The sequence below is a fragment of the Cebus imitator genome, unplaced genomic scaffold (genome assembly GCF_001604975.1).
Source record: "Cebus imitator isolate Cc_AM_T3 unplaced genomic scaffold, Cebus_imitator-1.0 Scaffold315, whole genome shotgun sequence".
Taxonomy (NCBI): Eukaryota; Metazoa; Chordata; class Mammalia; order Primates; family Cebidae; genus Cebus; species Cebus imitator.
The window spans coordinates 1,506,175-1,531,310 of record NW_016107630.1 but is presented as its reverse complement, the minus strand read 5'-3'; the positions used below and the strand labels follow the sequence as shown (position 1 = coordinate 1,531,310).

At 36.3% G+C, this 25,136-nt stretch overlaps 1 long non-coding RNA gene across 1 annotated transcript in view; it reads right to left on the bottom strand.

Moving 5' to 3' along the window:
- The window catches only part of LOC108286186, a 41,263-nt gene extending 21,763 nt beyond the window's left edge, over nucleotides 1–19,500 (bottom strand). The window contains exons 1-2 of the long non-coding RNA XR_001817848.1: nucleotides 19,432–19,500; nucleotides 18,596–18,676 (exon numbers count right to left, since the gene is read on the bottom strand). This is a non-coding gene — a long non-coding RNA (uncharacterized LOC108286186). The remainder of the gene's footprint in view (nucleotides 1–18,595; nucleotides 18,677–19,431) is intronic.
- Between the last annotated feature and the right edge of the window lie 5,636 nt (nucleotides 19,501–25,136).

Below are 25,136 nucleotides of genomic sequence, written 5' to 3'. Positions count from 1 at the left end.
AGCCTGAAGTTTTCTTTTTCTGTTGTGTCTCTGCCAGGTTTTGATATCAGGATGGTGCTGGCCTCACATAATGAGTAGGGAGGAGTCCCTCCTCCTCAATTTTTTGGAATATTTTTGTAGTAATAGCACCAGTTCTTATTAGCACATCTGGTAGAGTTCAGCTGTGAATCCATCTGGGCTTGGGCACCTTTTTGGTTGGTAGGCTATTTATTACTACCTCAATTTCAGAGCTTATTTTTGGTCTGTTCAAGGATTGAATGTCTTACTGGTTCAGTCTTGGGAGAGTGTATTTGTCTAAACATTTGTCCATTTCTTTGAGATTTTTGAGTTTATGTGCATAGACATGTTCATAATATTCCATGATGGTTATTTGTATTCCTGTGAGGTCAGTGGTAGTATTCCCTTTGTTTTCTAATTGTGTTTATTTAGATCTTCTTTTCTTCCTTATTAGTCTACCTAGCCATCTATCTATTGTACTAATTTTTTCAAAAAACCAGCTCCTGGATTTGCTGATCTTTTGAATGGTTTTTTATGTCTCTATCTCCTTCAGCTCAGCTTCAATTTTGATTATTTCTTGTCTTCTGCTAGATTTGGGATTGATTTGCTCTTGGTTCTCTAGTTTTTTAAGTTGTAATATTAGTTGGTTAACTTGAGATCTTTCTGGCTTTTTCGTGTGAGCATTTAGTGTTATAAATTTCCCTGTTACTGCCTTAACTCTGTCCCAGAGATTCTGGCATGTTGTATCTTTGTTCTCATTAGTTTGAAAGAAATTCTTGATTTCTCCCTTAATTTCTTTTTTTTTTTTTTTAACCCAAAAGTCATTCAAGAGCAGGTTATTGAATTTTCATGTAATTGTATGCTTCTGAGTGAATTTCTTAGTCTTGATTTCTAATTTGATTTCTCTGTGGGCCAATAGATTGTTTGCTATAATTTTAGTTTTTTGCATTTGCTCAGGAGTGTTGTGTGTACAAATATATGGTTGATTTTAGAGTATATGCCATGTAGCAATGAGAATATATATTCTGTAGTTTTGGGGTAAAGAGTTCTATAGATATCTATTGGGTACATTTGATCCAGTGCTAAGATCAGGCCATGAATGTCTTTGTTAATTTTCTATCTTAATGATCTGTCTAATATTGTCAATGGGGTGTTAAGGTCACCCACGGTAATTGTGTGTGAGTCTAAGTCTTTTTGGAGATTTCTAAGAACTTGCTTTATGAATCTGGATGCTTCTGTGTTGGGTGCATATATACTTAGGATAGTTAGGTCTTCTTGTTGAATTGGGCCCTCTGTCATTACTTAATGTCCTTCTTTGTCTGTGTTGCTTTAAAGTCTGTTTTGTCTGAAATTAGGATAGTAACCCTTGCTTTTTTCTGTTTTCCATTTGCTTGGATTTTTTCCCCCATTCTTTTATTTTGAGACTACGGGTGTCATTGCATGAAAGATTGATCTCTTGTAGACAACATAACATTGGGTCTTGGTTCTTTATCCAGATTGCCACCTGTCTCTTTTAATTGAGGCATTTAGCCTATCTACATTTAAAGTTAGTATTGATACGTATTGATTTTATCCTGTCATCATGATGTTAGCTAGTTATTGTGCAGACTTGTTTATCTGGTTGCTTTATAGTATTATTGGTCTCTCTACTTCAGTGTATTTTTGTAGTGGCTGGTAATCATCTTTTCTTTCCATATTTAGTACTTCCTTTAGGAACTCTTTTATGGCAGGTCTGGTGGTAACAAATTCTCTTAGGATTTGCTTGTCTAAAAAGGATCTTATTTATCTTCTGCTTACAAAACTTTGTTTGGCCAGATATTAAATTCTTGTTAGAATTTCTCTTCTTTAAAAATGTTCACTATTTGACCCAATCTCCTCTGACTTGTAGGATTTCTGCTGAGTGGTCCATTGTTAGTCAGATGAGCTTTGTAGGTCACCTGACCTCTCTCTCTTGCTGCTTTTACCACTTTTTTCTTTCATTTTGACCTTGATGTATCTGATGATTATGTGTCTTGGGGCTGATCTGCTTGGGAATTATCTTACTGGGGTTCTCTGTATTTCCCAAGTTTAAATGTTGGCCTCTCTAGCTATGTTGGGGAAGTTCTCATGGATAACATTCTAAAATATGTTTTCTAAATTGTTTCTTGTCTCCCCATCTCTTTCAGAGATATCAATCAGTCATAGATTTGGTCTCTTTACATAATCCCATATTTCTTGTAGATATATTTGTTCATTCTCATTCTTTTTTTCTCCATTCTTGTCTGCTTGTCTTATTTCAGAAGGCCAGTCTTCAAACTCTGATATTGTTTCCTCAACTTTGTCTATTCTGGTATTAATACTTGCAATTTCATTATGAAATTCTTATAGTGTGTTTTTCAGCTCTATTAGGTCAGTTTTGTTCTTTTCTATACTGGTTATTTTGCCTATCACCTTCTGCACTGCTTTATCATCATTTTTAGCTTCCTTGCATTGAGTTTCAGTATACCTTTGTAGCTCAATGATCTTCCTTCCTATCCATATTCTGAATTCTATTGCTTTCATTTCAAACCCTTGCTGGGGAGGTGATTTGCTGGTTTGCAAGATAGAAGACACTCCAGCTTTTTGAGCTTTCAGCATTCTTGCACTGATTCTTCCTCATTTTTGTGAGCTTATCTTTGAGATAAGCTTTGAGATTGCTGACCTTCAGATAACTTTTTTTTTTCTTTTATCATATTTGATGACCTCGAGGGTTTAATTGTGGTGTAATGTGGATTCAGTCAACTGGTTTTATTTCTGGAAGATTTTTAGGGGTTTAATACTCAGCTTTCAGCTCCGGTACTGCATACTCTAACTCTGGCATGGGGTGTGGGAGACTTGGGTTGAGCCCTGACTTCATTGTCTGGCTCCTCAAGGTTTGGAGCCTGCTGTGCTGTGAGGGGCTGAGATGCAGCAACTGCTGCAGAGTGCTAGTAGATGCAGGGGTGCCTGCCTCCCTGTGGGCTTTTACCATAGTGGCAGAGGCAACAGATCTGTGGGAGTGAGTCTGCAGGGGGCCCCTGTTGGAGACTGCATGAGCAGTTGCACTGGAGGTGGTGTTGGCTTGGGAACAGAGTACTGGTAGGTGCATGTCTGGATGCCTTCTCTGTGCCCTGCAAGCAGAAGTGATTGCTCAGGGTGTCAGATGATCCACTGTTTTCTGCCTAGTGTTAGTGCAGAGTGGGGCACTGGCAGAGGCAGGGCTTGCTGGCTCTGTGGCTACCAAGACTCTGTCTGCAGTGGCAAGTCAGAAAGGGGATGAGGGGTGAACTGCACTCCCTTGTGTTGGTAGGTAAAGAAAAAAACCACTCATGCAGACGTGCCTGCAAAGTGATGTAGGGAGTTGCCATGGACCCAGGGTAAGCTATAGCATGTGAAGGGAACATGCAATCTGCTTCATGGTTATAGGAGCTCTCCACAGGCCAGGCACCATCCACCAGCACAAAGGCTATGGAATGGGCCACCAGGGCACCTGAGACTGCCTTGTGAACAGGCATGGCCAAGTTGGGGCCCCAGGAAAAGCCAGCAGACCAAAGGGTACATGGATTGGACCAGCCCCATCTAATATGCAAGACTGCTCTGCAGCAATCAGGTCCAACAATACCCCTAGGGCTAAAGTCTCTTATAGGAGCAAGCTGAGCCCAGGGGTATGGTCTTCCCTGGCAGGGCCCTACTACAGATGCTCCAGAACCAAATCTTCTGGACTCTACATCAGCTGGCTTGCTGCTGCTACCATTCTTTAAGCAGCTCTCCCTACTGTTTAAAGTTTCCATGGTGGTTGAGTGGTCCCCTCTTCCTGGGTTTCCAGAGGCCTGTGGCAAGACTCCTTGCCAGCTCAACTCACGCATTAGCCTAGAGCTGTTGTGGCTCAAAAGTGAGTCCCAGTGTATGGTAGCCCATGCAGAATTCCCAACTTCCTCCTGCCTCAGCCCACTTTATGTGTCTTCCCTCTGTTCACTCTTGGAAAACAGTTCACATCTGTCCAAAGTACATCAGTTGTTTCAGTCCTTTGTGGGAGCTGTTCCATTTGTCTGCTTCTGGTGGCCATCTTACTCTCTCTCCTTTTCTGGTATTTCTCATGGAAGGCAGGGGCATGGAGAAGAGTGAGATTAGGTGACAGAGGGTATTTTGTGAAAATTGTGTGTAGTAATTTCTTTTGAGAAGGCTGAAAGTATATTATTCTTTTTGCCACGGTCATATTGGCCAGTGGGCAGGTTAATGTCATTTTAGAGGCTTACATGAAGGGCCAGCCTCATGAAGTTTCCCTGCTTACTGCAGTGCAATCCTCAGCAAGTCACTGGGAAACTCCTTAGTGGGGTTGCAGTGCAAACACACAGGCAGCACTCTGACCAATGGGCTGAGAAGCCTCCTAGGAACTGGGGGCCAAGAACACAGAGAAATCAAACCCCTGTGGCGTTGCCTGGTGTGCAGGCTGCAGTGTGGGCAGAATGAGTACTTCAAACAAGAACCATGGATCCTATGGATATGATGTACACTGACACTTCTAAAGGTTGTCTGTAACACTTTTCCCCTCTGAAGAAGTCACGCTTCTATAATAACATTTACAAAGGTTACTGTTTTAACCTGGTTAAACACACTTTGCCTTTTTCCTTTCTGTGCTGTCAATAAGCATGTATAACTAGCAACGAAATTAAGTAAGCTCACAAGAAATTTTCTGAAACTTCTCTTATGAATGTTCCTCAGAATAATGATTATCATGAAGCTAGAAATGTACTCAAATTGATTCTCAATTATATACACTAAGAGAGAACAGAAATGGGGCAAAAAATCCAAATTGAGGAAATGATAAAAACATTAAATTTTTTGGCTTTAGAAATGTCTTTTATGATATGTCTCCACAGTATGTACTTTCATAATTTTGAATAATTTTTCTCCTTAAAAACTCTTCAACTATTCCCATCAACTATAGGATAAAGTCCACTAATCCTTAATGTGCCCCTTGTGATCTGTGAGCTATCTGTTTCCATAGGTCTCTGTCCTCCAATCATACTAAATTATTTGCAGTTTGTTAAATCTATGTAGCTTTCAAGTCCATGAGATAAAGTGTGGCTGACATTCCTTATTTCTCTTTTTCCACTTAGCAAGTTTTTTACTCCCTTTCCACGATAAATTCAGGCTCTCCTCTGTGAATATTAGTCCTCCCTCCAGCCTACTTATTGGGAGATACTAATGAGATCTCCACTGTATTCTTTCAGAATTTTGTTCCTTACTTCTTTCTCAGAACTCATACCACCATGGAACAACTGTCTACACGTGTCAATTTTTCATCAAAAGTATGAACTACTTGAGGCCAGGGACCTGTTGGAATTCTCAGGGATCCTAAGAGCAGCATAATGAATGGTAAATGACCGAGGGGCTGAGTTACGAAAAGAAAGTATAGATTAGAACACTGCAGGAAGAGAGATACTCTGGGATTTGTCTTTTATGGGAGAAAACCCACACAGTACATAAATCTCCCTGGAATAAATGCATAGGTAGCATTTTATATGTGCTTTTACCCCGTAGACTATAGATGCCACAGAGGCCCTTTGTACAGTTATTCTTCCCAAATAAGCCTCAGTTTTTCCAAAACACCTGACAAGTGACTTTCAAGGAGAAGACATTCACTGTCTCAAAAGGAAGACCATTCCATTCCTGAATGCATATAAATTGTGAAAAAATTATTGTTTATTGTTTGTTGTAAATCAAACCAAAATATTTTTTCTGTTAATTCAGCTTTTCTCTGCTAGTCTTGGAGTCAGAACATGCCTTGATACGCTGAAGAATAAAGTTAACTTGATTTCATAAAACAAATCATCAAATATTTGAAATCTGAGATGTGAGGTAAATCACCCAATCCCTCAAAGACCCATTGTTTTTTGTTTCTTTTTTAAATCTTTCAATGGAACCATTCTTTTAGATGTTTAAATAGCACTAACCTCCCAGGGTTATAATGACCATCAGATAAAATGAAATATGTAAAGCACCTAAAACAGTCCCAGGTAAATAGCACTAAAAAAGAAAAAACTAGTTAACTTTTTGGTCCTTCAATCATTAATTTTATAAAATTTTCTTTTTTTTTGACATAAAATTTTTAATGTCAAACAATACTATATGCTGAAGAAGTGATGGAGCAACTGAATTCTTAAATACTACCAGAAAAAAATGTAAATCAGTACAACTACTTGAGAAAACTGTCATTATCTACTAAAATGAACATAAGTATATCATGTGACCCAGAAATCTCACTCTTGAGTAAATACCCAAAGGAATGTTATAAATGTAACAAATATTCACAGTAGCAGTATTCACATTTGCCTAAAACTGGAAACAATGGAACTATCCATCAAAAGGAAAATGGATAGCAAAGGACTGAATATGAAATTTCAGAGAGTAGTTACTTCAGATGGGGAAAGAAAAGGGGACAGGAAGAGGAAGGACTAAATATGCATGTAAATTATATTCAGTTTTTTGGGTGTACATATGGGAATTTGTTTTACAGGTGTTCATTAGAATATTAGGGAGGAAAAAAGGGAGGGAGGGAGGGAGGGAGGGTGGTGGGGAAAGAGAGTGAGGGGAAGAGGGGCTGCATTTGTTTGTTTGCACTGCTATAAAGGAATATCTGAGACTGGGAAATTTATAAAGAAAAAATGTTTATGTAGATCATGATTCCATAAGCTATACAAGAACCATGATGCCAGCATCTGCTTCTGGTGAGGACTTCAGAGAGCATCCAATTACGGTGAAGGGTGAAGGGGAGTCAGTGTGTCACATAGTAAGAAAGGGAGCAAGAGAGAGGACAGGGAAGCTGCAGAGTCTTTTTAGCAACCAAATCTCTTGTGAACTCACTCATTATTATGGAGAAGGCACCACACCACTCATGAAGGATCCAGCCCCATGACCCAAATGTCACCACTAGGCTCCACCTCCAATATTTGGGTTCACATTTCAACATGAGATTTGGAGGGGACAATACTCGAGACAAAGGAGGTTTTTTATCGCCAGTGATGAGATTCAAAAATCAAATATACCATATCATATGGGAATTGATATATCATCTGGAAATTATTAAAAATTTTAGGTTTGTATGATGATCATGTTAATTCAACTGTGGCATGCTCTTAATATCCCATTTTAAATTGAAATTATTTTTAATTGGCATATTTACAACCTCAAATTCAATTAGTTTCTATATGCCACTGACTCACAAAATCTGTATCTCCAGTCCAAAAATTGCTCTAATAAATAGCTTATTATGCTCCTGAATCAGAATATAAGAAGTATGACAGGGAAGCTTGGAGTTTAATTTAAATTACATTTTATATTCTGTCACCTACTGGTTTTATCACTTTGTTTAATAAACCCTTTAAAAGATAACACATTTCTTCTTTGAAATCCTTTTTTATTTCTATATCCCCTTATATATTTAGAAGGGCTATTTCCCACTAATTGTCAGAGCCAGAAATCCCTCTCTCTCAATAAAACTGCACGGAATGTCGTAGACATCTAGTTATTTTATGTTCTAAATGTATTTTATGTACGTTTCCATTTTTTCTCTCAATGACCTACTTCAAAATTAGTCAATAGAATTCAACCAACTTAGCAATTCTATTTTAATATTTTACTTTATTGACAATAGAGATAGCAAAAGAGATACATAGTACATATATAAATTATTACAGTAAAAGGTTACAAAATTTCCACAAAAATGTATGAGATATTTTAAAATGTAAATCTAAACATTTTGTCTCATTGTTAGTAAGACAATATTTTATTAAGTATAATGTAAACTGTCCTTTTTTTGTATTTGTGCATTATATAAGTTAATTTTTTACCTACTATTTCAAGTTCAGGGATGCAGGTGCAAGTTTGTTATATAGACAAATTTCTATCATGAGGGTTTGTTGTACAGATTATTTCATCACCAAACTACTAAGGATGGTACCCATTAGTTATTGTTTTTGATCTCCTTCCTTCCACCTTTCACCTTCAATAGGCTTCAGAATGTATTGTTCCCCTCTTTGTCTCCATGTGTTCTCATCTTTTAGCTCCCACTTATATGTAAGAACATGCAGTATGTGGTTGTCTGTTCCTGCGTTGGTTTGCTAAGGATAACGTCCTTGAACTCCATCCATGTTTCTACAAAGGACATAATCTTGTTCTTTTTTTATGGTTGAATAGTATTCTTTGGTGTATATGTACCACAATATCCAGTCTACTATTGATGAGCATTTAGGTTGATTTCGTGTGTTATTGTGAATAATGTTGCAATGAACAGATGTGTGCACATGTCTTAACTTAGAACAATTTATATTCCTTTGGGTATATACCCAGTAATGGGATCACTGGGTAGAACGGTACTTCTGTTTCTAGATCTTTGACGAATCAACACACTGTTTTCCGCAATGATTGAACTAAGTTACACTTCCACCAACAGTGTATAAGCCTTTCTTTTTCTCCATAACCTCACCATCTTCTGTTATTTTTTGACTTTTTAATAACAGCCATTCTGACTAGTGAGATGGTATCTCACTGTGGTTTTAAATTGCATTTCTCAAATCATCAGCAATGTTGAGCTTTTTTTCATAGCTTGTTGTCTGCATGTATGTATTCTTCTGAAAAATGTGTTTTCATATTCTTTGCCCACTTTTAAGGGGTTGTTTGTTTTTTGTTCTTGTATATTTAAGTTCCTTATAGATGCTGTATATTAGAACTTTGTCAAGGGCATACTTTGCAAATATTATTCGTCCATTCTGTAGGTAGTCTGTTTACTTTGTTGATAGCTTCTTTGGATGTGCAGAAGCTCTTAAGTTTAATCAGATCCCATTTGTCAATTTTTGCTTTTGTTGCAGTTGCTTTTGGTGTCTTCCTCATGAAATTTTTGTCTGTGCCTATGTCCAGAATGGTGTTGCTTAAGTGGTCCTCCAGGGTCTTTATGGTTTGGGGTTTTTATTTAGGTCTTTGATCCATTTTGAGTTAATTTTTGTGTGTGATTTATGGAAGGATACCAGCTTCAATCTTCTACATATGGCTAGCTAGTTTTTGAGTAAAGAATCTTTTGCTCATTGCTTGTTTTCATCAGCTTTGTTGAAGATCAGATGTCTGTAGGGGTACAGCCTTATTTCTGGGTTCTCTGTTCTGTTCCATTGGCCTGTGTGTCTGCTTTTGTACCAGTGCCATGCTGTTTTGGTTACTGTAGCCCTATAGTACAGTTTGATGCCAGTTAGTGTGATACCTTCAACTTTGTTCTTTTTGCTTAGAATTGCCTTGACTATTAAGAGTGTTTTGGGGTTCCATTTGAATTTTGAAATAGTTTTTTTCTAGTTCTATAAAGAAAGTCAGTGGTAGTTTAATAGGAATAGCATTATATCTATAAATAGCTTTGGCCAGTACGGTCATTTTAACAATATTGATTCTTTCAATTCATGAGCATGGAATGTGTTTCCATTTGTGTCATTTCTGGTTTCTTTTGGCAGTATTTTGTAGTTCTCATTGTAAGGATCATTCACCTCACTGTATTCCTAGGTATTTTATTCTTGTTGTGACAATTGTGAATATGATTACATTCCTGATTTGGCTCTCGGATTGACAGTTGTTGATATATAGGAATGCTAGTGATTTGCATATTGATTTTGTATTCTGAGACTGCTGAAGTTGTTTATTAACTTAAGGAGCTTTTGGGTTGAGACTATGAAGTTTTCTAAATATAGAATCATGTGGTCTACAAACAGGCATAGTCTGACTTCCTGTCTTCCTACTTAGATTCCCTTTATTTTTTTCTCTTTCCTGGTTGCCCTGGCCAGGACTTCCAATACTGTGTTAAATGGGAGTGGTGAGAAAGGGCATCCTTGTCTTGTTCCATCTTTCAAGGGGGTGTTTCCAGCTTCTGCCCAATCACCATGACGTTGGCTGTGGTTTGTCATAGATGGCTCCTGTTATTTTCAAGTGTGTTTCTTCAATACCTAGTGTATTGAGAGTTTTTAACATGAAGGGTGTTGGAATTTATCAAAACCCTTTTCTGCATCTATTGAGATGGTCATTTATGTGATAAATCACATTTATTGATTTTCATATGTTGAACCAAACTTGCATCTAAGAGATAAAGCCTACTTGATCATGGTGGATTAGCTTTTTGATGTGCTGCTGGATTTGGGTTCCCAGTATTTTGTTGAGGATTTTTGCATAAATGCTCTTCAAGAATATTGACCTGAGATTATCATTTTTTGTTGTGTCTCTGCCAGGTTTTGATATCAGGATGATGCTAGCCTCATAGAATGAATTACTCCTCAAACTTTTGGAATAGTTTCAATAGGAATGGTACTAGCTCTTCTGTGTTCCCTGGTAGAATTTAGCTGTGAATCCATCTGGTCCTGTGCTTTTTTTTTGTTGTTGTTGGTAGGCTATTTATTACTGATTCAGTTTTGTAGCTAATTATTTCCGTTTGGGGATTCAATCACTTTTCAGTTCAGTCCTGGTAGGGTATATGTAACAAGAAATTTATCCATTTCTTCTAAATTTTCTAGTTTGTGTGCTCATAAACACACAAACTCTAGGTGTTCATAATATTCTCTGATGATTTTTTGTATTTCATAATATTCTCTGATGCTTATTTGTGTTTTTGTGGGGTCATTACTTCATCATTTCTAATTGTGTATGTTTACATCTTCTTTCTTTTCTTCTTTAATAGTCTACCTAACAGTAAATCTATTTTATTAAATTTTTCCAGAAAATCAACTCATGGATTCATTGATCTTTTGAATAGTTTTTTGTTTCTTAATCTCCTTCAGTTCAGCTCTGATTTTGGTTATTTCTTGTCTTATACTAGCTTTGATTTGCTCTAGGTTCTCTGTTTCTTTTAGTTTTAATTTTAGGTTGTTAACTTGAGATCTTTCTCACTTTTTGATATGGACATTTAACGTCATAAATTTCCCTATTAACACTGCCTTAACTGTGTCCCAGAGATTCCAGCATGTTGTATCTTTGTTCTCATTAGTTTCAAATAACTTTTTGATTTCTGACTTAATTTCATTTTTTTACCCAAAAGTCATTCAGGAGCAGTTTATTCAATTTCCATGTAATTGTGTGGTTTTCAGTTATTTTCTTAGTCTTGATTGCTTTTTGCTCTGTGGTCAGAGTGGGTGTTATGATTTTAGTCCTTTTGTATTTACTGAGGGGTATTTTTGAGTCTGATTATGTGATTGATTTTAGAGTGTGTACCATGCGGCAATGAGAAAAATGTATATTCTGTAGTTTTGGGGTGGAGAGTTCTGTAGATATCTACCAGGTACCTTTGATCCAGTGCTGACTTCAGGTCCTACACATCTTTGTTAATTTCCTGCCTCAATGATCTGACTACTGCTGTCAGTGGGGTGTTGAAGTGTCTCACTACTATTGTATGTGAGCCTGAATCTCTTTGAAGGTCTCTAAGAACTTGCTTTGTTAATCTGAGTGCTTCTGTGTTGGGTGCATATATTCTTAGATTAGTTAGGTCTTTATGTTGAATTAAACCCTTTACCATATGTAATACCTGTCTTTGCCTTTTATGACCTTTGTTTGTTTAAGTCTGTTTTCCCTAAAATCAGGATTACAACCCCTGCTTTTTTTCTTGTTTTCCATTTGTTTGGCAGATATTTCTCCATTCCTTTATTTTGAGTCTATGTGTGTCATTGCATGTGAGATTGTTCTCCTGAAGACAGCATACCAATGGATCTTGATTCTTTAGCTTGCCACTCTATCTTTTAATTAGGGGATTTAGCCCATTTACATTTAAGGTTAGTATTGATATGTGTGGATTTGATCCTATTATCATGAAGTTAGCTGGTTATTATGCAGATCTGTTTGTGTGGTGGCTTTATAGCGTCTCTGGTCTATGTACTTCAGTGTGTTATTGTAGTGGCTGGTAATTGTCTTTCCATGTTTAGTGCTTCCTATAGGAGCTCTTGTAAGGAAGGTCTGATGGTAACAAATTCCCTCAGTATTTGCTTGTCTGAAAAGGATCTTATTTCTCCTTTGCTTTTGAAGGTTAGTTTGGCCAGATATGAAAATTCTTGGTTGGAATTTCTTTTCTTTATGAATGTTGAATATTGGCCACTAATCTCTTCAGGCTTGTAGGGATTCTGCTGAGAGATCCACTATTAGCCAGATGGACTTCCCTTTTTAGGTGACCTGACTCTTCCCTCTAGCTGCGTTTAACATTTTTCCCTCATTTCAACCTTGGAAAATCTGATGATTATGTGTCTTGGGGATGATCTTTTTGTCAAGTATCTTACTGGGGCTCTCTGCATTTCCTGAACTTGAAAGTTGGCATCTCTAGCTAGGTTGGGGGAGTTCTCATGAATATTATCTTGAAATATTATTTGTAATTTTTTTTCTTTCTTTCATTCATTTTAGATTTATTATTTGTAAATTTTTTTTCTCTTTCAGGCACAACAGTGAATTATAGATTTGACATTTTTACATTATCCCATATTTCTTGGAAGTTTTGTTTGTTCCTTTTTTCCTCTCTCTATTATTGTCTGTCTGACTTATTTCAGAAAGCCAGTCTTCAAGCTCTGAAATTCTTTCCTCAGCTCAATCTATTCTGCTATTAATAATAGCAATTGCATAATGAAATTCTTATGTGATTTTCTGCTCTATCATGTTGTCTATGTTCTTTTCTATACTGGCCATTTTGTGTGTCAGCTCCTGTATCATTTTATTGTGATTCTTCACTTCCTTGAATTGGGTTTCAAAGTACTCCTTCATCTTGATGATCTTCATTTCTGTCCATATTCTGAATTCTATTTTCTGTCATTTCAGCCATCTCAGCCCAGTTCAGAACCCATGCTGGAGAACTAGTGGGGTTGTTTGAAGGAATTAAGGCACTCTGACTTTTTGAGTTGTCAGCATTCTTGGGCTGGTTCTTTCTCATCTCTGTGGGCTTGTGTTCCTTCAGTCTTTGAAGTTGCTGTCCTTTGGATGGGTGTTTTTACTTTCAGCCTATTTGATGACCTTGAGGATTTGACTATGGTGTAAGGTGGGTTCATTCAACTGGCTTTGTTTCTAGAAGATTTTAGGTGGCCAAGGCTCACCTCCCAACTCCTGAGCTATAACACAGGATCTTGTGTCATCCGCAACTTTGCTCTCTGGCTCCCTGCAATTTGGAACCCATTATGCTGGGGTGCCCAAGGTATTCCAGACTTCTGGTCACTACACTCCAATAAGTGGTGCAGCAGCAGCAGAGAATTGGGGTACATGCTTGTTGACTGCAGTAGGTGGCAGTAAGGGCCAGGGTGCCTGTCTTTGTGTGGGCATTTATGGCATTGAGGGCGATAGCACAGTTTGATGGGGAAGGGAGCCCTTGTTGGTGATTGCACATGGTCAACCTGGTGATGGTATTAGCATGGAAGCATGACACTGGTGGATGCAAGTCTGTGTGCACCTTCTGTGACCACTCAGGGCGGATGAGGGTCCACTGTTCTCTGTGCCTGGTTTCACTCCAGTGGCCGTGTTGGCACAGGGCAGGTTTGCTGGTGGGAGTGGGGTTGTTGGGCTTTGTGTCCACCAAGGCTCCAACTCCAAAGGTGGTACGGCAGGGGTGGGGCAGGGTGCACTCCTCCTGGCAGCTTAGGCAGGGCAGGGCCCCTGCACACACACGTGCTGGTAGGTCAGGGAAGGCAAAAATCTACCCCTGCACACATGTGCCAGCAAAGTGATGTCAGGGGTGGCCCTGGGTCTGGAGGAAATTTCACTAGGGGAAGGGTGCAGGTGGGCTGGCGTGTGGCCATAGGGGACACCCCACTGGAGCCAGACAGGCACAGTCTGCCAGAGTAGGAGCTATGATGTAGGCCCCCAGGGCACCAGAGGCCACACTATAAGCACGCATGGCCAGGATGGGGTCCTAGGTGAGGCCAGTAGACCAAATAGTGTTCAGGTTGGACTGGCCCCATCTGATGGGCAAGACTGCTCTGCAGAGTTCAAGTCCAACAGTTTCTCTAGGGTTAAAGTTTCCTATGGGAGCAAGTCCAGCCTGGGGGTATGAGTATCCCTGGCCATGCTCAGCTACAGAACCTCTTACACTAAACTCTCTGGGTTCCACATCCACTGGCTTGTTTCCCCTGCCATTTCTGTAACCAGCTCTCCCTGCCAACTCAAGTGTCTGTGGTGGTTGAGGGGTCTCCTCCTGCTGGGATTCCAGAGGCCTATGGTGAGACTGGTTAGTTTCTTGCCAGTTTAACTCACCTGTTCCCCCAGAGTTGCTGGGCACCGGAATGAGTCCTGGTGCACGGTAGCTCTGTGCAGGGTTTCAAGCTTTCTCCCGCTTCAGCCCAGTTTCTGTGACTCGTCTCTGTCTACTCCCAGTGCCTTCCCTATGAATATCTGCTAGGAGTGTGCCAGTCATCCCAGTCCTTCAGTGGCAGCTGTTCCACCTGGCTACATCTAATCAGTCAAATTACCCAAATCCTCTCAAGTTTATACAGAAAAAAGTTTGAAAAACTACATAAAGAAAAAATAACTAAAATATAAATGACAACTTATTAAAATGCAAATATTATTAGGCTATAATTTTTGGTAAATGGATTATGTTTTGTCAGTGTTTCCATTTTAAAAAGTAAGAAATGTAAGCCTCAGGTGGAAGTGCAAAACACCTTAAGCTTCATTAAATATATTTCTACAAAGATGTGAAACATCTTTATTCCTGAGGTAGCAATACAAATTTTCACAAAATTAAAGTAATGCTTTTCCATAGGGATTCCAAAGAACAGTAGATGCAAAAAAGTCTTGAATAAAGGAATGAAGGTGTTTGGTATTTTTCTACCAAAAAATAACTGTGGTCTTCAAAAGCATGGGGTCATGAAAGACAAAGAAAGCATTATTTTAGATTAAAGGATACTAAAGGAACATGACAAAGAAATAAAATTAATTCTTGATCATAGCAATTTTTTTTCTTTTGTTATATAATGCTCTAGCAGAACAATTTGCAGTATTTGAGTAATAGCTATAGACTACATGGTAATATTGTAAATTGTACAATTCTAAATTTCCTAAGTTTGATAATTGTGCTGTAGTTAAAACAATGTCCTTGTTTTTAGGAAGTACACACTGAATTATGTAGTAATAAAGAACTTTTTATTCACAATATTCTCTCAGTATGTATGTATACATACTACATATATGTACTTGAGAGAAGGAAGATAGCAAATGTAATAAAATTTTAACATTTGGGGAAATTAGGGGAAAAACAGAAAACATTCTTTGTACTATTTCTGCATGTTTGCTGAAAATCTGAAATTATTCCAAAAAATTAAAATAGTAAGTTATAAACAGAGAAAATATTTATAATGCATGTATCTTACTAACGACTTGAATGCAAACATAAAAAGATTCACAGAACTCAAGAAGAAAAAGACAAACCTATACAAATAGAAAATATACTTGAATAGATAGTGCACAAATATTTACCTCTAGCAAAAAAACATACAAAAAGAATCAGTGTTACTCATCATCAAATTAAAACCATTCTTATCATTGTGTAGTGGTTTGCTTTATTACTAATGACACTTTTTCATTTATGGAGCATATTGTCTTTATGGCTACCCTTCATTTCTTTGGGTTAGTGTTTGTGTTTCTCCTTTTTCCATTCATTTACTTTTATATTTTCTATATTTTTTTGTTTAGGTGTGTCTTTTAAAACATATGTTTAGCTAGATATTTTCTTAACTAGTCTGATGACTCTGTCTTTAGACTAATGAATTTAGTCATTTTGCACTTCTGTAATTAATAATGTATTTAGAATTAGGTTTGCCATCTTTTTTCAGCTTTATATTTCCCTTGTGCTTCTATGCTTCTTTTATCCAATTTTCCTGCATTCTTTAAATTGATCATGTTTCACTTTATTTTTAAAAATTATATACTCTATTTGTTTTCTCTTACTACTAAACCTTTAATATAGTACACTTAAAATCTAAAGTTAACATTTCTACATTTCAGTATAGTACACATTTCAGAATTATTTTAACACCAATCATTCCAACTTTGTATTGTCTGTAACGGCTAGCCAATATCATCTTTAGTCTCTATCATTTTAAGTAGAGCTTAATATTATTGTTTACACAGCCAATATCTGTTGAGAATGATATATGCATTTTTTAAAGTTATTCACTCACCATGCTTTCTTATATCTCACATCATTATAACCTGATTATTTTCCTTTTTTCCTTAACTTCCATCTTGAGAATTTCCTTAAGTCCATACTTGACAGATTCTCATCTGAAAATGTCTTCATTTTAACCACTTCTTGGATTGATAATTTTACAGGATACAGAATTTTATGTTGATAGTCATTGTCCCTCAGCGATTATTTTTCTTTCTTGTGGTTTTTATCATTACTATGAGAAAGTCAGCTTCTAGTACAGTTGGTTGTTTATGGCTAAATTTATGATTTTCTGTTTGTCTTTGGTTTCCTGCAGTCATCTACTGAGGTTTCATTTCTGCCTGTTGAATCTGATAATTCTTACACTTAATCAATCTGGAATCAGCTCTTGTCTCTTATTGTTGTCTTGCCTCCATTCCCTCTATTTGTTTCCTTTAAAAATTTAATTAAATATATCTTTGAATAACTATCCTTATCTTCATGTCCATTAACATCTTTCTAATTTTCCATTTCCTTTATATCTGTACTTCATTTGACAATTTCTTTTGATTAATCTACGATTTAACAAATTTACTCTTCAACCAAGTGTAATCTTGTGTCTAAACCATTGGTTTTGAATTTAATTCCAATCATTCTATATACATTTCCATTTCTAGGAGTTATATGTAGTACTTTCTGAAGGCATTGCCTAGTCATTTTTATGGTCATAAGACCATAAAACTTATATAAAATATATATAATATATTTTATATACATTATATTCATTACTCATGCTTTGAACCCATATTTTGTCTCTTTAATCATTTCAATATATAAATTTTATATTCTTTGTTTAATTATTCTAAAACATAAAACTTTTGGAGGAGTTTAATTCTTATTTATGTAATTTTTTTCTAGAATTCTTTCTCACGCCTGATTTCCTTACGTGATTTTAATTTTGGTTTGTATAGGTGACTAAATCTGTGAAATATTTGGAGTGTGAATTCAGATATAGTGCTCTAGAGAGGGTGTGTAGTTGTAACCGCCAGGCACTCTGGGCATGATAAACCTGATTCTACTTTAAAATAGCATTTTCACTTGAGATTTTTGGATCACTCAGGCACACCCACATAAGGATAGCACTGTAGCTACAAATTCTCCATTTGCTGATGGGTAGATTTTTTTCTACCTCATATTACCTAAAGATACGGGCTTTCTGCCGGGCATGGTGGTTCACACCTGTAATTTCAGCACTTTGGGAGACTGAGGCAGGTGGATCATGAGGTCAGGAGATTGAGACCAACCTGGTCGACATGGTGAAACCCTGTCTCTACTAACAATACAAAAATTAGCTGGGGGTGGTGGCCTGCTTGTAATCGCAGCTACTTGGGAGGCTGAGGCAGGATAATTGCATGAACCTGGGAGGTGGAGATTGCAGTGAGCTAAGATCGCACCACTGGACTCCAGCTTGGTGACAGAGTCAGACGCCGTTTCAAAAAGAAAAAAAAAAAATCAGATATGGGCCTTTAAGAGTTCTAAGCTTTTTTTAATGACATGCTCAGTTCCAACACTACCTCAGGTGGGTCCAAGGCCTTACCTCTTCTCCATATGGTGATTACATTTAAAACAAAACAAAAAACAACCACACCTCCCCCAAAATACAAGAAAACAGTTTTCTGCTGTCAAAATGCTTCTCAAAGTAAATTCAACATCAGCTTATGTTTATCATATTGGTAGACATTTCCTTCTTCCGTATTTTCCTACTTTTGTTTTTCTTGCAAATTCATCTAGGATGTTGATTTTCAAGTTTGGCAATTTCAACTGTTTGGTAATAAAACTTTTTCCAATTATCTAGACCACATATTTTCAGAAGCTGAACTCATAATTGTTTAAATTTCAGGGTTATATTTAAATTCTTGGTGGAGAGTTTATTCTCTTCAACTAGCTTATGATAAATGCCATCATTTTCCAATGAATGACTCTCATTTTGAGTTTCTTATTTATTTATTCTTTTTCATTTATTTATTATTTTATTTGTTTAATTTATTTCTCTCGTCTTATTCTCATTCTGCCCTTCACTTTTCTTCTTTCCTAATGGTTCTTTATTCATTTTTCTTTCTCTTACAATTTACTCAGCTCCTGGAGCATAGTTATGGCTCAAAACATTTATAAACTTTAGGCAGAAACTCAGTCCATAGGAATGTGAAAAAAAGTAATTTCTAAATATTTGAATGATCTGATACCAAAGTAACAATTTTCATAAAATGAGAACGTAGTATGAACATTACTGCAGTTTCTCTTTTTACACTTAATCATTTTGTTTTAGCTCACATTCTAATACAGGAAAATTGCTGTCACTATTGCTTTCTTTCCGCTATTGGATATCTCTGAGGTGAATTATTGGCACAACAAATACCTAGTTCATGTTATATGCTGTTAAAAAAAAGGTCTGAAGTTAATAATTTGGCTCACCTTTCAAAACACTCTTGCTTTCTACTTATCATTTTGTTTCATTATGATAATTTAGTTATTCACAGAACTTGGTTTTCTTTCCTGAAACCGGGTATATTAAAGATGAGGTAATGTTGTTATATAACAAGAACTATTTTAAATGCAGCCTATTTAAAATGCAACCTATAGTCCTGAAAGCATCTTTTAAAATGTTATACTTTAACAAACTTGAGATTTCTACTGAGAAAGTTAATTTCGTTCTGTGTTGGTACATGTCCTAGCTTTAGGACAATAAACATAAATAAATACTTTTTCAAAGATCTTGTTGCTGTTGAGAATTGATGTCTAGTAGACAGCCTAACTTCAAATACCTCATTTTGTAAAGCTTGATGTCTAGTAGACAGCCTAACTTCAAATATCTCATTTTGTAAAGCTTGAGACCATCATGCTTCCTAATGATAGTTTGGACTTTGAGGTATGCAGAGGTAATTTGTAGAAATACCATTTACCATCTATTTTCTTCTTAAGAAGATATATATATATATACTTCTTTGTTTCTAGATACGTTTTCTCTGCATAATTCTATTTTCTTAAGATATATACCTTGTCCTTTTATGTGTGTATCATTTTCAGAGTTTTCATAAACCTGAACTAATCTATATCCCTTTGTAACACAGTATAACAATAGTTGATTCTCATTTAAACTGTGGATTAAGTCTCTGTTAATAAAATATTTTTATTGGTCATGGCTTTATCTCCAGTTTCTTAATAATAAATAAGCATTTAAATAAAAGCAATAAGTCAAAAATGTTGCTTGTAATTATTCTTTTCAAATATCAGAAGGGATTCATTCCTACCTTGTTGCAGGTCGAGTACATAATGAATTCATTGAAAAAGACTTGCTGGATAGAGGATAGATTCAACTTCTGGAACAGAATCCCAAAATAAGGTGACTTAATGTCATAGAAGTTCACTTCTGTTGCATGTGACAAACTAGATTGAAGTATCTCAGGCTGGTATGCAGACTCTGCAGTGTCTGGGATCAGATTCCTTCCATCTTGTTACCATGCCATCCTTAGAAGTTTGCTTTATATCCATTAATCCAAGAGGAATCACCACCTTACCTATGTTCCATTTGGCAGGAGGGAGGAAGGATGAGGGAAGAGATTGGGGAGACACATACATCCTGTAAAGATCAGGATCCAGAAGTTGAAATTATCACTTCCAATCAAACCCTTTTCACCACAGTTTTGTCATGTGGTCACACATAACTGCAACAGAGACTCGAAATACATAATCTTTATTCTGGGTAGTCATGTATCCAGCTAAAATTCAGAAGCTCTATTAAAATAGAAAAAGGGAAGAATAGACAATTGGAAAATAGCCAGTCATATTCTGCATACATCATCACTAAATTTTAACCTATATTTCCTATCCAGAATGAATAACATCTAAAAAAATGTGTTAGAACAATCTTAACATTCCATGAGCCAATGAGAAGGTGCTGAGCCTGAATAAATAATGGAATTTCCACTTATGTGAAAAGGATTTTGTTAGACACATACCTCCCAGATTTCCAAAGTAACCATAAACAGAGGTGCAGGTTTCCTATCAGTGGAGAAATATCTAAGTGGATTCAAAACTCTTTTATTTTTTATGTTCTAGTATTAGCTTTACATTATCCAAAAGGAGATATGCACCTTAAAAATAGAGTTGCTGTACTACTAGTAGATGAAACAGATCCCACTTTGTGCCCAGTGAACGTGACACAGAAAAGGAAACCTAGGTGTTTCTAAATAAGTCTTAAGCAGGAGCAAAGCTCAGAAATGCAATTGGAGGGTAAGGGAGATGAGCTGAGTTCTAGCTATATAACATAATACAGTCAAGAGAACTAATAATTGAAAATTTCCTGAGTACTCACCCAGATTCCCTTTAGCAGCATATTAAGTCTATACCCCTACTTCTGCAGGCATTGATGGCAAATGATCATCACATTTGCACCTTCTGCCGAAGATTGCCCTTAGTTGATAGGCACTGCCTTGCTGGGAGATGCCTGGGATTTTCCCTGGTCCATAACCACTGCTTGGCAGGATCTTTAAAAGCCCAGTCTGGTCTCTAGGTAGACCAAACTCTGTAATGTGATATGCTCTTCAGCACTTCCAGTGTGATCAGATTGAGTTTATACTTCTCTTAAAACTGTATCTTTGCTTAGCTTCTTCCTCTCTTTATCTTCACTGCCTTCAATAAATACCTGAGAGTATTCCTTAATAAATCACTTTCATAAGAACCCCATCCCAGGCTCTGTTTCTAGAGATGCCAAACTAAGACATTTTTCCTTAAGTAGGCTTATTATTCTGTTAACATGAGACATAATCAGACACATCTTGATACAATGTTCAATCTATGTCATCATCAACAACTGCCATTTTGATTAGGGACATAGAAATATTTTCACTAATTATTCATTTAATCAGAAAATAATACGTAACATATAAACATATCACAGAGAAATATAGTTTATTTAATCTATCCAATAATGGCTGGGGATAGTGGCTAACACCTACAGTCCCAGCACTTTGGGAGGCCGAGGTGGGCAGATCACCTGAGGTTAGGAGTTCAAGACCAGCCTGGTCAACATGGTGAATCCCTGTCTCTACTGAAAATACAAAAATCAGTCAGTCATGGTGGCAGGTGCCTATAATCCCAGCTACTTGGGAGACTGAGGAAGAACTTCTTGAACTCAGGAGATGGAGGTTGCAGTGAGTTGAGATCGCATCACTGCACTCCAGCCTGGGCAACAAAGTGAGACTCTGTCTCAATAAACAGAACAAATCTAGCCAATAATAGATATATTTTAGCCATAAATGATGCAGAGTTGTAGGCCTAATGCTAATCAATATATAATTTTGATGAATATATACAGTAAAATTCTGCCATAACCTTTTTTGATTACAAAAAGCTCAGGATCATGAAATTTTGAGGCTAATGAAATGGCCTAGGTGAGCTCACTGTGAAGAATAAGTCAAGCTCCAATTGTGCTACTCTATCTCCAAATTTGTATTATGGCAAGGCTTATTATTGCAGGGTGTACTCTACATGACTACTCAAACATTCTTAAAGTTTGCAAGATATATTTAGTCCTGGAATATCACCATTCTGGCTCTTCTTTACATCATGAATAAGTGCCAAATTTACCAGTTTTATAGTAAAAAAAAAAAAAAAAAGTATTTCCCCAAATTCCATGAGATGTAAAAGTTGCTTACAGTAACTTTACAATAATTCCAAGGCCAAAAGCTTTGCAATAATTATAAGAAATATATATGTATTTATAAAAGATCATTCCACCCTTTTTAATGAGTAGTTTTGATTTTTATCCAAATCAGTTTTACTTAAAACTAGGTCACATTCATTAAACAGACACTTGTTAATTCTTGATATTTGCAGTCCAAAGGCAAATACAAGAATTTAAAATATGATTCTTGTTCCTATTCATGTTTCCATGGAGAGGGACTGCTTCTAGATTAACATTCCTGGTATCTTGTCTCATTTTCTTACTCATTGTTTCTTATGAAATAAAACTGAAATAACTGTGTGTCCGCATTGAATTATTAGTAAATCTATTTAAAAATGACCAAGGATTTATTTATATATTTTCTTCCATCTCCAACCCTGACCAGTGTAACTCAGCAATGAATGTGTCACCTCTTCCATTCCACACGTTCCTTTAGGTGAGTGTCTAGACCACCAAGGAGCGACAGTGCTGGAGGACCATTGACCCACCGCTGGGCCATTACTGCCAATCAAATGTCTACCAATAATTAACGTGTAAATTTTTTGGTCAGTTATGTCTCATTGTTTTCAAAACTAGGATAGAGGAGAAAAGACGGTTATTCATTGACTCTCTAGAACCCCAAGAATTCTTTTCAAAATGTTTGTGGTTGTTGATGTGGTGACTTCCCACCAAGCACCCAGACAACCCCACAAAATGTATGATGCACTGATCCCAGGGCACTTCAGAAAAAGTAAATATGCTTTCTGTATTTGCAATCAAGCCAATATGTTTGCCCATTCTGATCCTGAGTGAACTTTTAAAAATATTTTATTTAATTTTAAGTTAATATTTTATTTTATTTAAATTAAATATTTAAGCATATTAAGTACTACACGAGATACATGTGTAGAATATGCAGGTTTGTTACAGTGGTAAACGTGTGCCATGGTGGTTTGCTGCACCTATCAACCCATCACCTAACCCATCTGGGGTACTAAGCCCCAGATACATTAGCTATTTATCCTGATGCTCTCCCTCCCCACAACCCCCATGACAGGCTCCAGTGTGTGTTGTTCCCGTCCCTGTGTCCATGTGTTCTCATTGTATAGCTCCCACTTATAAGGGAGAATATTTGGTTTAGTGCACGTATGTTTGTTTTCTGAGAATAATGGCTTCCAGCACCATCCATGTCCCTGCAAACGACATAATCTTGTTCTGTTTTATGAACCTGAGTGAATTTTTTCCTTAAAGAAATCAATAATATTATTTATTCATATCTTTTAATGTACAGCTTATTTTTAAAATTTGGGTTGTCAGAAGTCTTTAATTAAAAAAAAAATCTTGCCTCAAGTAACTGCTCAGTAATATCTCCAAAAATATTCGTAATAAAACCCTGAACTGAGATTTTCTGTACCTTACACATTATATTAAACGAGATTACCTGACCATCATTGAGAGGTTTCTTTTTTTAGCATTTTAAAGAGTCACTTGGTTGTCTATAACACATTCATTCAACCTGATAAGAAAAAGGGAAGAGAAAAAACACATCAGAAGTTCCTCAAAAGCGGTCCACTGCTGAAATGTCAGAATTTCTCCCACCTCTTAAAAACAGTCTTTTCCTCTCACCATACCCTGGGCAGTCTCATCTACTTCATGACTTTGTACTTCATCCCGATGTTTCTGACTTGTACCACTTGTACATCCTGTCTTGCCCCCAGCATTAACATATTTGCTCAATCCTATAATATATAAAACATAATTTCAGAATTGCTACATCCATGCCACTACCGAAACAAACCTTAAAGTAAAAATAAGGAATTTCTTTGCACTTTTTTAGTCTTTAGAATATATCCCTCTGAGACTATATAGTCAGAATAATCAGAATACACAATTCCAAAATTACCTGGATTAATTCTTTTTTTTTTGTAGCTTTTTTTTTTATGAGCTACAAAGTTAAGTTTGTTTCTGCTTATTGCCAATTTGAAGTTTCTTTTCTTCATCTTTATTGATTTTTCAAACTTTGTTAAAAAAGCATAGTTCACAATGAAAATTACATAAAATATATAAGCAAAAAAAATCACACTCACGTCTATACCCCTTCCACCTAACTCACAACCCTAGTCCTGAAAGCATCTTTTAAAATGTTATACTTTAACAAACTTGAGGTAATCAATTTTATTACTTTCTAGTTCATTATTCCTGTATTTGTTCCAGCAAAATTAAACAAATATAGGCATACATATTCTAATATCCTCTTGCTTCTTAGAAAAAAGGTAGCATATTATATGTTTTTCATCTGCATCTTGCTGTTTTCATATAACAGTGCATCCTAGAAATCACTTACATTGAAGATATTTTTATCATTGCTTTTATTGATAAGTTATTTTACTAATTAAAATTTGGCAGCTACATAGTACTCCAATGTGTGAATGTGCCAGGGTGTATTCTACTTTCTATATGGTATTTAGTTTGCTTCTAATTTTTTTAAATACTGCTGTGAGTAATCTTGTACCTATTTTTTTGTATCTTCAGACTAAAATCCTAGAAGAGGGATTGCTGAGTCATGTGGCAAATGAATATATAATTTCCATAAATAATATCAAGTTCATCTTCATTGTGGCTGTGCCGTTTTGCACTCCCATGAGGAGAGTGCCCATTCCCCCACCTCTCTTGACCAGCCTGTGGCCAATCTTTTGGCCAGTAATTTGACAGTTAAAAATAATACATCAATGTACTTTTATAATTTTTTGTCTTATTGTGAGTAACATTAAGCATTTCTTTCCTGTATTAAAAAGCCATCTGTATATCATTTTGTATAAACATTCCATGATTTTTCCATTTTTTTGTTGTTATTGCCAATTTTTTTGTTTTTATTGTCAATTTCTATATACAGTCAGTTGTTCCTTTATGGTTGGTTTGTTTTTTCTAGCCCTAGTCGTAACGATGGTCTCTTATGTAAACCCCTACCGATACCGTCCAACAGAACTTTCTACAGTGAAAGATATGTTCCATATCTTTGCTGCTCAATGCAGTGGCTGCTAGGTACATGTAGTTATTACACACTCAAAATGTGACTAATACAACTAAGGAACAGAATTTTTAATTGCATTTAATTTTAATTAATTAAAATATAAATTTAAATACCAATGCGACTAATGGCTATCTTATTGACTAACACAGTTCTATATAAATAGTTTAACTTTTTATCTTTTGTATTTAAATCTATATGAGGAATTTATTTATCACTGTGAAGTGACTGGCAGTTTTTTTTTTTTTTTTTTTTTTTTAATA